The sequence below is a fragment of the Mandrillus leucophaeus genome, unplaced genomic scaffold (assembly GCF_000951045.1).
Source record: "Mandrillus leucophaeus isolate KB7577 unplaced genomic scaffold, Mleu.le_1.0 Scaffold1139, whole genome shotgun sequence".
Lineage (NCBI taxonomy): Eukaryota > Metazoa > Chordata > Mammalia > Primates > Cercopithecidae > Mandrillus > Mandrillus leucophaeus.
The window spans coordinates 15,635-34,878 of NW_012099643.1; the positions used below are offsets into that span (position 1 = coordinate 15,635).

The window sequence follows — 19,244 nt, forward strand, 5'->3', positions numbered from 1 at the left end:
TTTTTATTTTTTTAGTAGAGATGGGGTTTCACCATGTTAGCTAGGATGGTCTCCATCTCCTGACTTCGTGATCCTCCCACCTCAGCCTCCCAAAGTGCTGGGATTACAGGCGTGAGCCACTGCGCCCGGCCAATATTCGGATATTTTACTAGTGGTAACTTTAGGATTACCTAAAACCTCTAAAAGATCCAACAATATATTTTAATGCGGTAAAAAATTAACTTCAGTTGCATACAAAAATTCCTCATTATTACATCTGCCTTTAACTTTGTTATTGATTTTACTAATTATATTTTTATGTTGTATATTCATTAATGGATGTTTATAATTTCTATACTTTTATCTTTTAAAGTTTAGAGAATAATTAAAAATGTTTTCTGTACCATTATGATAATGTTAAGAAATTCCATTTTTATGTATGTGTGTATCTTTCCCAGATATTTTCATATGATTATGTGTTGTTTTCTTGCATTATGTTATTTTCTGTGGAAGAAACTCCTTTCAGCATTCTTGATATGTTGGGCATATGCAGTGCCAATATGCTTTCTCATGATTTGGTTATTTTGGAAGGACTTCTTTTTATTTGGTAGTACAATTCTGCTTATGGTGTATTCCCACTTGACAGCTTTTAAAAATATATATATAATTTTGACAATATCACAGTTTCCTTCTGATCTGCAAAAATTTTTTGATAAATTCACTGGTTATCTCATGAGACTATGCTTATAAATGACCATCATTTTTATCTTGCAGCTCCCAATATTCTGTTCTTATCTGTGATTTTTAAAATTATGTTTATGTGTATGTATGTTATAAATATATGTTTGGGTGTAGCCTACTTTGTTCAGCTTCTTCATGTTTACCTCATTTTTTCTGACTTTTAAGAAATTTTTCAGTTACTTTTTACATCCACAATTTTTGTTTTCTGCTATTAACATTTTTTGTTGTTATCCTCATTTTTCTGATGTTCAGTAGTTGTCTGTGTTCCGATCTCATTTCCTGAATATTATTCAACTTATTTTATAATTTTTTTGATGGGCCATGTTGCCTAATATTTTGTATACATTGTAATCTTTGATGGAGATTTGACATTAACAAAGAGCTACCTGTTAAAATCTTTATAATATAGCTTTATCCTGGCATAGTATGAAATCAATTGTCTTGGCTAGAGATTCTGGGAATTTCTCAAACCTGTTTTTAGGATGTGTCTTATCTAAAATTTTGTGTTTATTGTTTAGTTAAATTGGTTTATTCATATTTCTTCTTAATAATCAGTAATCACTTGCTAGCTACATCTGTCTCCTGTTTAGCGTACTGCAGTTTCTCTGCTTTCTTAATATTAACCTTTAGACTCAGCAGACTCAAACTGTCATTCCAATATATATCACCATTTCTTTCAGCGTTTTATGTCATGGGAGACATTAACCAGTGTCTAAAAAAGCCCCAGAAGCCAGAAATAAAGATGTATGTACCAATATTTTTCTTGCTTTTTAAAAAAGAAACCAGGAGTTGGCAACTTACATTTGTGTGTGTGTGAGAGAGACAGAGTCTCACTCTGTTACATAGGCTAGAGTACAGTGGCATGATCTTGGCTAACAACTCTACCTCCACAGTTTAAGTAATTCTTCTGCCTCAGCCTCCCAAGTAGCTGGATTACAGGTACCGGTTACCATGCCTGGCTAATTTTTTGTTTTTAGTAGAGAAGGGGTTTCACCATCTTGGCCAGGGTGGTCTTGAACACTTGACCTCGTGATTCACCTGCCTTGGCCTCCCAAAGTGCTGGCATTACAGGTGTGAGACATCGTGCCCCACTGGCAATTTACTTTTAAAGGCACAATGTTATACTGGAGAGAAGGAAAAGCTGTGTTGTGTATAAGTAACAGAGTTTTCTTTTTCTTCTATGTGGCTCTTTGCATTATACTCATTATACATTTTACATTTTACAAATGTATTTTGGTCAGTATGTTTTTATTACATTTATATGTTCAGAAACAAATTACAGCTTGTGGTATTTTGCTATGTCATCTTATGTAGTTTGTACAGCTTTATAGGTTAGATTTGTAAAGTATATATATCTGAGTCTAGTAACTGAAGTAATGTGTTTTTATTGTTTCTTTCAGTTATGTGTTCTCACTTTGCTGAAGACTTTGGCCAGAGCAGAATACAAAAGATTCTTTCCAAAAAGTGATACTGAGAAGATATGAAAAATGTAGACGTGACAATTTACAGTAAAAAAAGGCTGTGAAAGTGTGGATGAGTGTAAGGTGCACAAAATAGGTTATAATGGACTTAACCAACGTTTAACAACTACCCAGAGCAAAATATTTCAATGTGATGAATATGGGAAAATCTTTCATAAATTTTCGAATACAAACAGACATAAGATAAGATATACTGGGGGGAAAAAAAAACCTTTTAAATGTGTATGAACATGGCAAAGCTTTCAACCAGTCCTCAACCCCTACTACACATAAGAAAATTCATACTGGAGAGAAACCCTACAAATGTGAAGAATGTGGCAAAGGCTTTAGTACGTTCTCAATCTTTACTAAACATAAGAAAATTCATACTGGAGAGAAACCCTACAAATGTGAAGAATGTGGCAAAGCCTATAAGCAGTCCTGTAAGTTTAACACACATAAGACAATTCATACTGAAGAGAAACCCTACAGATGTAGAGAATGTGACAAAGCTTTTAACCAGTCTGCAACCCTTTTTTCACATTAGAAAATTCATACTTGAAGGGGTGGCCAGCCCCTCCACACCTGTGGGCATTTCTCAGGTGGAATGAGAGACTTGAGAAAAGAAAGGGACACAGAGACAAGTATAGAGAAAGAAAAGTGGGCCCAGGGGACCGACGCTCAGCATAGGGCGTGCCGGCACTGGTCTCTGAGTTCCCTCAGTATTTATTGATCATTATCATTACCGTCTCGGAGAGGAGGATGTGGCAGGACAATAGGGTAATAGTGGGGAGAAGGTCAGCAGGAAAACATGTGAACAAAGATCTTTGTGTCATAAATAAGTTTAAGGAAAGGTGCTGTGCTTTGATGTGCGTGTATGCAAACATCTCCACAAACATTTCCGTGCATTAAAGAGCAGCATTGCTGCTAGCACGTCTCACCGCCAGCCCTAAGGCGGTTTTCTCCTATCTCAGTAAATAGAACATACGATCAGGTTTTATACCGAGACATTCCATTGCCCAGGGAGGAGCAGGAGACAGATGCCTTCCTCTAGCTCAACTGCAAAGAGGCCTTCCTCTTTTACTAATTCTCCTCAGCACAGACCCTTTATGGGTGTCGGGCTGGGGGATGATCAGGGAAACTTCCCAAGAGGCAATACCTGGATTTCCTAGGCAGAGGTCCCTGTGGCCTTCCGCAGTGTTTGTGTTCCTGGGTACTTGAGATTAGAGAATGGTGATGACTTTTAACAAACAATGCCTTCAGGCACTTGTTTAACAAAGCACATCCTGCATAGCCCTAAATCCATTAAACCCTGAGTAAACACAGCACAGGTCTCTGCAAGCACAGGGTTGGGGGTAGAGTTACAGATTAACAGCATCTCAAGGCAGAATTTTTCTTAGTACAGAACAAAACGGAGTCTCTCATGTCTACTTCTTTCTACACAGATACAGTAACAGTCTGATCTCTCTTTTTCCCCACACATACTGGAGAGAAAGCATACAAGTGTGATCAATGTGGCAAAGTCTTTATTTCATCCTCAACCCTTATTAAGAGATAATTCATACTGGAGAGAAATCCTACAAATGTGAGGAATGTGGCAGAGCTTTTAACCGTTCCTCAAACCTTACTAAACATAAGAGAGTTCATACTGGAGAGAAACCCTACAAGTGTGAAGAATGTGGCAAAGCCTTTACTGCATTCTCAACTCTAACTGAACATAAGATAATTCACACTGAAAAGAAGCCTTACAAATGTGAAGAATGTGGCAAAGCTTTTAACTGGTCCTCAGCCCCAAATAAACACAAGATAATTCATATTAGACAGAAACCCTGCATAGTGAAGAACGTGGGCAAATCTTTTCAATGTTCCTCAACCCTTAATAAGCATAATTCATACTGGAGAGAAACCATATGAATGTGTTGAATGTGGGAAAGCCTTTAACCAGCCTTCGACTCTTACTAAATATGAGAATTTATATGGAACATAAACCCTACAAATATTAAGAATGTGACAAAGCTTTTTAAGGAAGTTCTCAACCCTTATTACACATAATTCATACCAAACAGAAACCCTACAAGTGTGAAGAATGTGGCAAAGCCTATAACAAGTTCTCAATTCTTTTTTTTTTTCTGAGATGAATTTTACTCTTGTCACCCAGACTGGAGTGCAATGGCATGATCTCAGCTCACTGCAACCTCTGCCTCCTGGGTTCAAGCCGTTATCCTGCCTCAGTCTCCTGATTAGCTGGGATTACAGAGGCCCACCACCATGCCTGGCTAGTTTTTGTATTTTTAGTAGAGACAGGGTTTCACCATGTTTGCCAGGCTGGTTATATAAATCTTGTTCTGCCTCAGAAAAGCTTTTAGTAAAAGATTATAGTACTCAATTTGGGTTCATGGAAAATTTCAGTATTCCAGATAATTCAGACACTTAAATGTCAATGAAATCCCATAAAACATATTTGAATAAGATAAAGTCTTCTTAGTTAATAATTTTATATTACCAGTCAATTTTAGAAACCAGTACTTTAAGGCAATTAACAGTGTTTGACATGTGAGTAGCACCTAAACAAGTGCTCTTCATGATCACTGTTAAAGCAGCAGTAACACCACTTGCTTTTCTGGGACCTGCTGTCCTGTTTTCCACTGATAGAAAATGGAGAAGGTATTGAAATGGCCAAAGGAGGGTGATATACATTGAATTTTTATATGAAACAAAATTTTAAATAAAAAATAGCATTTGATGTTGTACAACTATAGGTGAGACTATTAGTGTGAGGTCATATTTTTACTTATATTGACTAAACCATTCACAATATTCTTATTTTGAATAATATTCCTTTTTTGCTCTATACTAGCTAGCTTTTGATCAAATATTATCAGAGCTCAATAGAAATCAACTAAATGAATCTTTATTTTACCACAAGCATTGTTGATGCCTACACTTGTTTTTCTTAAAATCCATTAGCTTGTTATGAAAGATTTAGACTGTTTTTTCAGTGTGTTGTTTATTGCTTAGAAGTGGCTGTCCTGCCAGAAAACTGCTATTCTCAGCTGTAACCACATTGACTAATACTGAGTGGAAGTGGATAAAAAGCAAACGTGTCTTCTCTGTATCTTTTTTATCCATTGGCTGAAGAACAGAAGGATGCAGAAGATGAAAGAAAATATAATCCCTGAAATATCATAAAGAAGCTCTCTTAACCAGACCAAAAAACCCCACAGGGGATGTGTTTTTTTTTTGTTGTTGTTTTTTCATTATTGTACTCTCTACTTCCATGAGTTTTAATTTTTTTTTTTTTTTTTTTTTTTGAGACAGAGTTTTCCTCTGTTGTTCAGGCTGGAAGGCAGTGGTGCAATCTCGGCTCACTGCAACCTCCACCTCCCGGGTTCAAGCAATTCTCCTGCCTCTGCCTTCTGAGTACCTGGGATTACAGGCACATGCCACCACACCTGGCTAATTTTTGTATTTTCAGAAGAGACGGGGATTCACCATGTTGGTCTCGAACTCCTCACCTCATGAGTTGCCTGCCTCGGCCTCCCAAAGTGCTGACATTACAGGTGTGAGCCATTGCGCCCGGCAAGTTTAAATTTTTTTTTAACACTTTACATGGAAATAGGATTATGTGAGTTGGGCGTGGTGACTTATGCCTGTAATCCCACCACTTTGGGAGGCCGAGGTGGGTGAATCACTTGAGGTCAGGAGTTTGAGAACAGCCTGGCCAACATGGCAAAACCCCATCTCTACTAAAAATATAAAAATTATCCAGGCATGGTGGCGGGCGCCTGTAATCCCAGGTACTGGGGAGGCTAAGGCGGGAGAATTGCTTGAATTTAGGAGACAGAGGTTGCAGTGAGCTGAGATGATGTCACTGCACCATTGCCTTAGTAACAAGAGCTAACCTACCTCTCAAAAAAAAAAAAAAGGATTTTTTGTTTTGTGTGTTTTTCTCTGCTGGCTTATTTTGCTTAGCATACTTTTTGGGTTTATGAATGTTGTTGCAAATAACAAGCTTATTTTTAAGGGCTGTATAGCATTGCATTGTGTACATACACCACATTTTCCTTCTCCACCTATTGATGAAACCTTAGGTTAATTCCATATTGTAGTTATTGTGAGTAATCCACTTCCTTCCTTCTCTTTTTTGGTTTTTGCTTTGTTTGCTTTTGTTTGAGATGGAGTTTCGTTCTGTCACCCAAGCTGAAGTGCAGTGGCACTGCTCACTGCAGTGAGCCGAGATTGTGCCACTGCACTCCACCTTGGGTGACAGAGTGAGACTTCATCTCAAAAAATAAATTAAGGCCGGGCACGGTGGGTCACCCCTGTTGTCCCAGCACTTTGGGAGGCCGAGGTGGTTGGATCACCTGAGGTCGGGAGTTTGAGACCAGCCTGACCAACATGAAGACACCTCGTCTCTACTAAAAATACAAAAAAATTTATCCAGGCATGGTGGCTCCTGCCTGTAATCCCAGTTACTAGGGAGGCTGAGGCCAGAGAAACGCTTGAACCTGGGAGGCGGAGGTTTTGGTGAGCCGAGATTGCTCCATTGTACTCCAGCTTGGGCAATAAGAGCAAAGCTATGTCTCAAAAAAAGAAGAAATAAATAAATAACAAAAATAAATAAATAAATAAATAAAATTATATAAAGAAAAAAATAGAATGCCTGAGTGGTTTTTTAAAAAGCATACACTATGCTGCCTACAAGAGATTCACTTTAGCATTGAGTCAAATAGGCTGAATGTAACAGAATGAAAAAAATGTATATTCCATGAAAATAGTAAACTCAATTGAGTGAAGTGGCCATAATTATATTATACATAATATGCTTTAAGTCAAGTAATACTGTGAGATCAAGACTAATATTATATTATGGTAAAGTGAGTTCATTTAGCAGGAATCTATAATTATAATATTTATCTATCTATATGTATATGCATATATAACACCAGGACTTCAAAATATATAAAGCAATTCTTGACAAAGTAAAGCAAGACATACATAGCAACATAATAATTGTAGACATCAAAGCCCCATTTGCAATAATAAATGGAAAGTTTAGATAAAAATAAGAAACAGAAAACTTAGACAACATTATAGACTATGAATTATTTTGTGTACAGAGAAACACTTGAGAGTGCATGATTTATAAAGAAAAAAGGTTTACTTGGCTCACAGCTTGGCAGACGGTATAAGAAGTGTGCGGCAGCATCTGCTTCTGGTGAGGATTTCAGGAAGCTTAAAATCATGCTGAAAGGTAAAGAGTAACTGGACATATTCTATGGTAAGAGACAGAGCAAGTGTGAGGTGAAGGACTCAGGTTCTTTTAATGAACCAGCTCTCCTTTGAATTCATAGAGTGTGAAGTTTTTGGTTACCAAGAGGACATACCAAGCCATTCATGAGAAATTTGCCCTCATTTGAAAACTGCTCTCTTTTGAATTAATAGAGTGTAAACTTTTTGGTTACCAAGAGGATGCACCAAGTCATTCATGAGAAATTTGCCTCCATGACCCAAACATGTTCAACTAGGTCCCAGAACCAACATTGAGGATTTACACTGCAGCATGAGGTTTGGACAACATGGACATCCAAACTGTATTTTAGACCAATTCAGCTTCACAGACACATACAAAACACTCCAATCAAAAACAAGAAAATACACAATGTTTTTATTTGCATCTGGTATATTCTGTCAGGACACATAGCAAGATTTATTAAATTTAAAAATACTGACTGGGTGGAGTGGCTCTTGCCTATAATCCTAACACTTTGAGAGACTGAGGTAAGAGGATCCATTGGGGCCAAAAGTTTGAAACCAGCCTGGGAAATATAGTGAGATCCTAACACTACAAACAAGCAAACAATTAGTCAGACATGGTAGTGCATGTCTGTAGTCCTAGCTACTCAGAAAACCGACATGAAAGGATCACTTGAGCCCAGGAGGCGGAGGCTACAGTGAGCCAAAATTATCCCACTGCACTCCCGCCTTGGTGATGTTAAGATCTTGTCTCAAAACAATAACAAATCAGTTTAAAAGACTAAAATTATAAACTGTGTATTTTCTAACAAAAACTAAATGAAAGTAGGAATTAAAACCAAAAGTCAAACTGGCAAATTTAAAAATATGAGAATATAAAACACTCTTCAACATATTTTTCCTCGGGGTGAAAATATTTATTAAAGATGTCAATACAACCTACTGTTAAAAATTGATACAAAGTTGTTTGTCAGAAATTTTTATATATTTACAGAAACAGCATTGATTATTGATTAGATATATATTGTTATGGTTTAGGGTATGGGATAGTGTCCAATGTGGCATTATTAGTTTAATTTATAACTACTTGTAAAAATAGTGAACAAGTTCAAGAGATGAATACATAGTTCAAAGCGGGGAGAAATACATAACTGCGCTTTCATTTTAACATCTCTCTGAGTTTGAGAAACAAAAGGATTTGCATTTTTTAGACAAAAGTTTTTCATTTCCCAAATCTCAAGACCTGAATTCAAAATTTGAGCTGCAGATTTAGGGCCTGAATGGTTGGAGTAGCAGCAGGTGTTACCTGCACATTTGTGAGCACTTTAAAGGAGGAAGGGGAAAGTGGAGCTTCACATGTCTCTGTGTCTACTGAATGCACATATGTTATTCTAATTGAGTTTCTGGGCTACATAGTTTCTGTATCAGTTTCAGGTCTGAAGATATAAGAGTCATTGAAAGAGGTAAAATGATTGATTGCTGCCCTCTGAAGTTTGTATAAATCTGATCTAGCCTCTGTAGAAGTGACTGTAGAGGACTATAGATAGCAAATAGGCAGAGACAAAATTCTGCCTGCATATTTAGGGGACAACATGCACTTGACTGCACAAGTGTAGGTTGACTGGAAGCCTGAGAGGGAAAGTCCCCTCTACAGTAAATTTTGGCTGGCATATTATGTGTTTATATCATGTCTGGTAATTCTAGACTGTGTTTGGAAACAATAATTAAAAGAAAAATTTTCTCCAGCCCCAGAGAAACTCCACAATAACAGAAAGAAAATGGTTTTATTATACAATTGAACTTGAATGTGACATGCATCATAGTCAATCTGTTTAAGAGACTGCAAATACAGAAAGATGGTCACCATAATTAGTCCAAAAGTAGAAGAATTTTCAGCACCATGTCATACATAGTTCATCCCAAATTCACCTGGAGATTGATGAGGCCATCTGTGTATGCTAATTGCTTATATTCAATGACAAATAAACTTTTCACAATGTCATAATAGGAGTTGGTTTAGCAGCTTGAAGCCAGGTGCCTGCTGAGGGTAGGTAGGCTCTCACTCTGCTACAAAAATGGTTGAATAGGGTTCTATATTTTTGGCTATTTACATTTTAGAGCAGTGGCTCTGTACTCCCTGGCACTGGGCTACAGCACTTCTGCTTGCTTTCTGCTAGTTGCTAGTGTCCTCTCTTGACCTCTACCATCTGCCACTGAGGCACAACCCACAGCATAGCTCACGGTTTACGTGAACCCCATTTGCCACAACAGCACTCTAGTGTCACATCAGAGTGAAGCCTGAGTTGCAGGAGCAGAGCCTGCAGGCCTCCTTGGTAGAATTATACCTTCACAACAATGGGAATGTGAGCAGTGTTTCGGCCACAGTTTCTACGTATAGTAGTGACATGGAAAAATACTGCTGAATTTCCAGCATGAGTCCTGATAGAGATAGCTCCAAAAGTTCTCACTGTGGTAGCCCACCTCATTCAGACATGATAGGATACTAATAGAGCTTCTGAAACAGACACCCAAAGCATTGGAGAGAAAAACAGATATTTATCTGAGCCAGATTATGTTGAGAGAAAACAGTTCAAAACATCTTAAGAAAAAGGTCAGATTAGACATAAAATAGATCAAGTTAGTCAAAAAATATTCCCTAAAAGCACTTTCTCTCTAGACACCCAAGGTGTACAGCTACTCTAAGCATGAGAAACATGAGCATTATGAAAAAAGGGGGCAGATTATCAGAGTAATAAGTTTCCATCTCTGCTGCTCTCTCATCTCCTAGCCATTGAATGGAGTTCTATATTGAAATACATCTGACAACTTCCAACAACTCTTTTTGATGAAGACATAGACTCTGTGTTCATATAGTGGAATATATTAGAACTTGTAACATAGTTAATTGAATAGCTATTATGGTTTTTGGGTGGCCACATCACCTGTCTTTATTTTTCTTGTAATGCAGTATACCAATTTAGTGAAATAAAAGATACTAAAGTAGTGTTTACTCATAATTATCCCTATTCAATAAATAAACATGTCACACTAATATCTACTCTAACAATTTGGTAGTAAATTTTCTTTGGATATTAGATATAAGTATCTAAGTATGCATAATTTTAATGAACTAGTCATAATGTACGTAGCATTTTAAAAAATTGCAAATATAGCCAGGTGCAGTGTTTCATGCCTGTAATCCCAGCACTCTGCAAGGCCGAAGTGTGCAGATCACAAGGTCAGGAGTTCGAGACCAGCCTAGCCCATATGGTGAAACCCCATCTCTACTGAAAATACAAAAAAAAATTTAGGCAGGCATGATGGAACATGCCTGTCATCCTAGCTACCTAGGAGGCTGAGGCAGAAGAATCACTTGAACCGAGGAGGCAGAGGTTGCAGTGAGATGAGATGGCACCCCTGTGCTCCAGCCTGGGTGAAAGAGTGAGATTCCATCTCAAAAAAAAAAAAAAAAAAAGGCAACTATACTTTAGTTAAAACATTTTATATTTCAAAAGTATAAATAACAATATTAAAATAACCATTTAAGTGATTCATTCAAAGTAAGTATTGCAGATTTACATGCATATAATTATAGAAAATACTGTTTATGGCTCATGCCTGTAATCCCAGCACTTTGAAAGAGTGAGGCGGGTGGATCACCTGAGGTCAGGAGATCAAGATCAAGGTCGCCGACATGGTGAGACCCCATCTCTACTAAAAATACAAAAACTTAGGCATGGTGGCACGCAGCTGTAGTCCCAGCTACTCGGGAGGCTAAGGCAGGAGAATCGCTTTAATTCAGGAGACAGCGGTTGCAGTGAGCTGAGATCAGACCACTGCACTCCAGCCGGGGCAACATAGTGAGACTCTGTCTCAAAAAAAGAAAAACCTGTTTAATTTATATGAATGCAGTTTGTCTACAAATACTACACATAACTATGCTAAATGTTCTGAAGTAATAAATAAAAAGCAAGGTACAACTACAGACTCCACTGTTCAGTTATACACTGAACTGCTCTTGCTTTTGCAGTACAAGCACTTCAGCCTACAAATATTGGATAATTACCTTGGATAATCAGGTTTCTGTCAAAGAAACTTGGTATCTTTTACTCTTTATCATTCTGTATTGTAAAATTTAATCCTATCTTTGTGCTAAGCTTCTGTGTGCTCTTAAAATGAGTTTTTATGTAAACAAATCAGTGTCTACTTTAAAGGACTAAAAATGAAAAAACTTTTCAGAAGCAAAAAGAAAGCAAAAAATCTGAAGTACTAGATAAAGATAATCTGGAGTCAGAAAAAATGACAAAAGGTTTATTTAGCTGTTAATATGATTTACATATGTTTCAAAAAAGCGGAGAAAAAATCTACATATAATCTAAATGCATTAAGAAAAGAGAATAGCAAAATCTTTCTTTGGAACTTTATAAAGAGTGTTTGAACCCTTGGACATCTGAATTTTGCACACTGTATGCACTTGAAAAAATGTTTATAAGGGAAAAAGCAGAAGAGAGAAATATGTTACAAAAAAAAAAATCCATGAGTGCACAAGACCTACGCAACAGAATAGAGAGCCCAGAAATAATGGCACCCTCCTACAGCAGAGTTTTGACAAAGCTGACAAGAGAAATGTGGGAAGAATTATCTGTTTAATAAATGTTGCTGGAATAACTACCTAGCACTATGTAGAAGACTGAAACTGGACCCCTTCATTACATCATATACAAAAATCAATTCAAGAAAAATTAAACACTTAAATGTAAAACTTAAAATTATAAGAAACTCTACAAGATAACCTAGCAAATACAATTCTAGACAAAGAAACTGGCAAAGACTTCATGATAAATCTACCAAAAGCAACTGCAACAAAAGTAAAAATTGACAAATGGGACCTACTTGAACTTAAGAGCTTCTTCACAGCAAAGGAAACTATTAACAGAGTAAACAGACAACCTACAGAATAGAAGAAAATATTTGCAAACTTTGTCTCTGACAAAGGTCTAATATCCAGAATTTATTAAGAACTTAAACAAGTTAGGCCGGGCATGGTGGCTCACACCTGCAATCCCAGCACTCTGGGAGGCCAAGATGGGTGGATCATGAGGTTGGTTCAAGACCAGCCTGGCCAAGATGCTGAAACCCCACTTCTGCTAAAAATACAAAATTTAGCCAGGTGTGGTGGCACGTGCCTGTAATCCCAGCTACTCAGGAGGCTGAGGCAGGAGAATTTCTTGAACCCAGGTGGCAGAGGTTGCAGTAAGCCGAGATTGACTGCACTCCAGCCTAGGCAACACAGCAAGACTCCATCTAAAAAAAAAAAAAAAAACCGTAAGTTTACAAAAAAAACAACAACCTCATTAAAAAGTAGGTAAAAAAATATGAACAGATGGTTTTCAAAAGAAGACATACATGTGGCTAACAAGCATATAAAAAAATGCTCATCTCTAATCATTAGAGAAATTAAAAGAAAAACCACAATGAGATACCACATCAGAAAGTCAGAAGGGCTATTTTTAAAAAGTCAAAAAATAACAGATGCTGGAAAGTTTGCAGAGAAAAGGGAATGCTTATACTCTGCTTGTGGGAGTGTAAATTAGTTCAAGAACCGTAAAAAGCAGTGTGGTGATTCCTCACAGAACTAAAAAAAGAATTATCATTTAACCCAAGAACCTCTAATTGGGTATACGCCAAAGGGAATATAAATTGTTATATTATAAAGACACACCCACATGCATGTTCATTGCAGCACTATTCGAAATAGCAAAGACATGGACAGGCCCTGAATGCCTATCAATGGTAGAATGGATAAAGAAAACATAGTATGGTCAGATGCGGTGGCCCATGACTGTAATCCCAGCACTTTGAAAGACCAAGGCAGGTGGGATTGCCTGAGCTTAGAAGTTTGAGACCAGCCTGGGCAACATGGCAAAATCCTGTCTCCACGGAAAACACAAAAAGAAAAACTGGCCAGGCATGGTAATGCACACATATAGTCCCAGCTACTTGGGAAAATGAGGTACGAGAGAATTGCTTGAGCCTGGGAGGTTGAGGCTAAAGTAAAGCAGTATCATGCTATGGCACTCTAGCTAGGGCAATAAACCTGTTTCCAAAAATAAAATTAAATAAAAGATTTAGTAAAAACAAAATATGATACATAAATATCATGGAATACTCTGCGGCCACTATAAAAAACAATCGTGTCCTTCACAATAACATCGATGAAGCTGGAGACCATTATGCTTAGAAAATTAATGCAGAGGCCAGGTGTGGTGGCTCACATCTGTAATCCCAGCACTTTGGGAGGCCGAGGCAGCCAGATCACTTGAGGTTGGGAGTTTGAGACCAGCCTGACCAACATGGAGAAACCCCATCCCTACAAAAGTAGCCAGACGTGGTGGCGCCTGCCTGTAGTCCCAGCTACTTGGGATGCTGAGGCAGGAGAATTGCTTGAACCCAGGAAACGAAGGTTGAGGTGAGCAGAGATTGTACAGCTTGGGCAACAAGGGCAAAACTCCTTTACAAAAACAAAACAAAATGAACAATAAACAAACAAAATCTAATGCAGAAACAGAAAACCAAATGCATGTTATTATTTATAAGTAAGAGCTAAATAACGAGAACACATGAAGACGAAGAGGAGAACAGACACTGAGGTGTAGTTGGGAGTGGGGGGTGGAAGGACTAAGGATAAGAAAACATACCTGTTTGGTGCTACAGGTAGTACCTCAGGGACAAAATAATCTGCACATCAAGCCTTCATGACATAATTTTAGCTGTATAACAAACCCACCTGTGTACTCCGAAACAAAAATAAAATCTAAAAACAAAAAAAATCTCTGGGTGGAAGAGAGTGCAATGTAGGTGAAAGCACTGATTTTTGCTACAGATAGTGGCCCAGGTGGGGCTGTACTCTGATTTATTTCTGTGTGAATGCAGGCAGATGAGGTTATGAACAGGTAGTCCAGACCCAAAGTTGGTGGAAAAAACAGGTTGCTACTGCAGATTTACTGTCTGGGGGTGGGGATATGCCAGGAGACTTGTAGACACTTGTGGCTTTTTGGCAAGAAACACGTGGATCAAAAATACCGTGGTGAAGTTCCTCAAGGTGGTGCCTAGTCCTGGGAGGAGTGTGGAAACATCAATGTCTAGTGTGTGTGTTTGTGAGTAGGTGGGAATCTTGTGGTCGCAGTTGCAAGAAAAGGGGCTGTGTCATCAGGGCTCTTTCCTCTAAGTTTTCAGTCCTCTGTCACCCTGTGAGAAGACCTGGAATCACAGGACAATAGGCAGTGTGACAGCCTGTGTATAGGAGAACAGAGCCTCCCATTCCCAAACACCCAGAGTTTTATTCCAGGCCATGCCTCCGTGATATTTTTTTTCTGGCACCAAATCTGTAGAGTTTGATGAACATCACACAATTCTCCAACAACAACTCATTGTCTAACATTTGAATTCTGACACCACCCAGAGTCAGCACACACCCTGATTCAGGGCTCGGTCCCACAACATTGTCCTCACTGCAGATGTTAGTCACAAACCCCATGGGCCCATCTATGCTTCTGAGCTACTGTTTGAAAACTGGGGACTCCCATAACCTCCCTGAAGTTCAATAATTTGGTAGAGATACAGAACTCAGCAAAACACTGTAGTTACATTTACCGGTTTCATATATAAGATGCAGCCCAGGAAAAGCCAAAGGGAAGAAATGCATAGAACAAAGAAAAGAGATGGGAAAGATGAAACACATAGATAATCCTAGAAAATATTTGTAATTATTAAAATTCTCTATTTTTGTGTGCTCAAGGAACAGTTTATGAAAACAAAACAAAACAAAACATCCTTCCCATTGTATCTTAGATGGTGTTTTCTTTCTTTCCCCCCTTTTTTTTTTTGAGACAGTTTCACTCTTGTTGCCCAGGCTGGAGTGCAATGGCGTGATCTCAGCTCACTGCAACCTCCATCTCCTGGGTTCAAGTGATTCTCCTGCCTCAGCCTCCCAAGTAGCTGGGATTACAGGCATGCGCCACCATGCTTGGCTAATTTTGTATTTTAGTAGAGACAGGGTTTCTCCATGTTGGTCAGTCTGGTCATGAACTCCTGACCTCAGGTGCTTCACCTGACTCAACCTCCCCAACTGCTTGGATTACAGGCATGAGCCATCACACCTGGCCATATGGTGCTTTCTTTTCTTACCTGTCACACAGCCAGACACACACTCTGAACATTTTCTCCTTTTTCTCATTAAAAAAATCAGCTGAATTTGTCTTCAATGATCAAAATAAAATCTTTCTTAAAGATCTTTTTTTTTTTTGAGCCAGAGTCTCGCTCTGTCACCCAGGCTGCCAGGCTGGAGTGCAGTGGCACAATCTCAGCTGACTGCAACCTCTGCTTTCTGGGTTCAAGCAATTCTACTGCCTTAACCTCCAGAGTAGCTGGGATTATAGGAGCTGGAAACAACGCCTGGATAATTTTTGCATTTTAAGTAGAGACAAAGTTTCACCATTTGGGCCAGGCTGGTCTCAAACTCCTGATGTCAGGTGATCCACCTCCATCTTCTTCCCAAAGTGCTGAGGTTACAGTCATGAGCTACCACACCTAGCCTAAAAGGAAGTATTTCTCAATCAAACTTTACTTATATTTATCTTTCTCCTTCAGGCTCCAGACCTTTGAGCTACCCTCAGTCTGAGTCAACATACAACTCCACTTTATGTCCTTTTAAGAACATGCTGACTTCAGTGTAAAACATTCTCTGGGCTGGGCATGGTGGTGCATGCCTGTAATCCCAGTACTTTGGGACGCTGAGGCAGGCAGATCATGAAGTCAAGAGTCCCAGATCAGACTGACCAACATGGTTAAATCCTGTCTCTACTAAAAACACAAAAATTAGCTGGGTGTGGTGGTATGTGCCTATAATCCCAGCTACTCAGGAGGCTGAGGCAGGAGAATCACTTGAACCCAGGAGGTGGAGGTTGCAGTGAGCCAAGATTGCACCACTGTACTCCAGCCTGGGGAACAGAAGGAGACTCTGTCTCAAAAAGCAACAACAATAACAACAACAAAACAAACAAATAAAAAAAACCAAACACATTCTCTGGTCTAAAATCTGACTTTTTCACCCTCCATTTACCATTCCTCTCCCACCTCCTTTCTAATCTTGTTTGCTCCTTCCTAGGAAAGAAATTCCTTTTCTGCCTATATCTTTGCAAGCCAGAAATATCTTATAGTTAGTTGGTACTTCCTTCTGTTGCAGTACCTTTTTGGAATTCATTTTGTTTTTTACATAAATCTAACGCTTTTATTTTACAAAGTCTAGAAAGTGCCTCAAAACAATGACAACTTCATCATCAATAAGACCCTCCCAGTTTCCTTTCATCTTAACCTTAACTGCATCTGCCTGTGGGGCCCCAACTTTCCAGGGCTTTGTAGCTTCTCTCAGAATAAGGGCTCCTTCTATGGCTGGGGTGAGCAGGCTGAGAAATCTGCAGGGGAGGCTTTCCAAACAAAACTAACTGGGCCTTAGGCTGGGTGCGGTGGGTCATGCCTGTAATCCCAGCACTTTGGGAGGCCGAGGCGGGTGGATCACGAGGTCAGGTGTTTGAGACCAGCCTGGCCAACATAATGAAAACCCATCTCTACTAAAAATACAAAAAATTAGCCAGGCATGGTGGTAGACACCTATAATCCCAGCTACTCAGGAGGCTAAAGCAGGAGAATCACAGTGAGCCGAGATTGCACCACTGCACTCCAGTCCGGGAGACAGTGCGAGACTCCATCTCGAACAAACAAACAAAAAAACCCCAATGTGTCTTTAATAACCTCCTGTTGCAGGTTTAATATTACCCTTAGCTTGGATTCACTAGGTTCAAGCTTTAATTTCCATGTCAGAGTTATTCCCTTGGTTTCTGAAACTAAATGTTTGAAAAATTCAGTAAAATTACTTAAACACAGCGTTTACATAAGGGAAAGAAATTTTAAGGTGCTTACTTTATTTTTTTTATTTTTTTTTTATTTTTATTTTTTGAGACGGAGTCTGGCTCTGTCGCCCAGGCTGGAGTGCAGTGGCCGGATCTCAGCTCACTGCAAGCTCCGCCTCCCGGGTTCACGCCATTCTCCTGCCTCAGCCTCCCGAGTAGCTGGGACTACAGGCGCCCGCCATCTCGCCCGGCTAGTTTTTTGTATTTTTTTAGTAGAGACGGGGTTTCACCGGGTTAGCCAGGATGGTCTCGATCTCCTGACCTCGTGATCCGCCCGTCTCGGTCTCCCAAAGTGCTGGGATTACAGGCTTGAGCCACTGCACCCGGCCTATTTTTTTTTTTATTTTTTTGAGACGAAGTCTTGTGCTATTGCCCAGGCTGGAGTGCAATGGCATGATATAGGCTCACTGCAACCTCTGCATTCTGGGTTCAAGCCATTCTCCTGCCTCAGCCTCCCAAGTACCTGGGACTACAGGCATGCACCACCACACCTGGCTAATTTTTGTATTTTTACTAGACATGGGGGGTCTCACCATATTGGGCAGGCTGGTCTCAAACTCCTGACCTCAAGTGATCGACCCCCCTTGGCCTCCCAAAGTGCTCGATTACAGGTATGAGCCGCTGCACCTGGCTAAGGTGCTTGCACTTTATACCTCCATAAGAAAAGCAAATATATCTACTTCTTTCAGATAATATATGTATTACTTTATTATTTCTATTAAAAACAATGTAAAAAAATCAGTCATATGGGAACACTTCTAGAAGCACCCCGTTTCATCACATATAATTTAGTATTAAGCTCAGAAATCAAGACAACAGGATATAGAACCGAGACATTCACTGTCACAAACTTACCCAGCAAAAAGAGGAACTGCTGTTTTGACGAATCTATGTAACTCATCAATTATCTACCACATTTTCCTGTGGAAATATATTCATTGTCTATAGCAGAATGAAAGAGGTTTAGGTTTTCCCCATTTTTTTCCTTGGCAGTTAGCATTCTTTGTTTTTTTTTTTTTTTTAAATGACAGAGTCTAGCTCTGTCATCCTGGCTAGAGTGCCGTGGCATGTTCTTGGCTAACTGCAACCTTCACCTCCTGGGTTCAACCGATTCTCCTGCCTCAGCCTCCTGAGTAGCTGGGACTACAGGCATGTGCCACCACGCATAGCTAATTTTTGTATTTTTGGTAGAGACGGGGTTTCACTATGTTGGTTAGGATGGTCTCGATGTCCTGACCTTGTGATTCACCCGCCTCGGCCTCCCAAAGTGCTAGGATTACAGGCGTGAGCCACCGCACCTGGCTGTAGCTAGCATTCTTAAAGCTAAGGCTTGGAATTCTGTTTGAAATCATTCAGTCATAAAAAACACACTTGAGAAAATTCCTAAATTCATTCCGGGAAAGAAAAAGGTAAATGGGAATTATTAACAAATGGAATATATATGATTAAACACTAATTTTTTAAAACACATCTCTTTTATGTCCTTTGTAAATATTTTCTTACCTTTCAAGCCCTACTAATAAAATGCAGATTATAGTAAAAAAAAAAACTGATGCAGGTGGGTGCAGTGGCTTATGTCTATAATCCCAGCATTTTGTGAGGCCAGAACAGGTGGATCACTTAAGACCAGAAGTTTGGAACCAGCCCAGTCCATCTCTACTAAACATACAAAAACTAGCCTGGTGCAGTAGTGCGCACTTGTAGTCCTAGCTACTTGGGAGGCTGAGGCATGAGAATCACTTGAACCCAAGAGGCACAGGTTACAGTGAGTTGAGATTGAGCCACTGCATTCCAGCCTGTGCAACAGAGTGAGACTGTCTCAAAAACAAACAAACAAAAA

At 39.2% G+C, this 19,244-nt stretch overlaps 1 protein-coding gene and 1 pseudogene across 1 annotated transcript in view; one reads left to right on the forward strand and one right to left on the reverse strand.

Moving 5' to 3' along the window:
• Positions 1 to 19,244, reverse strand: part of LOC105551032 (zinc finger protein 506-like) — a 118,236-nt gene that overhangs the window by 9,769 nt on the left and 89,223 nt on the right.
• Positions 2,123 to 4,094, forward strand: LOC105551025 (annotated as a pseudogene).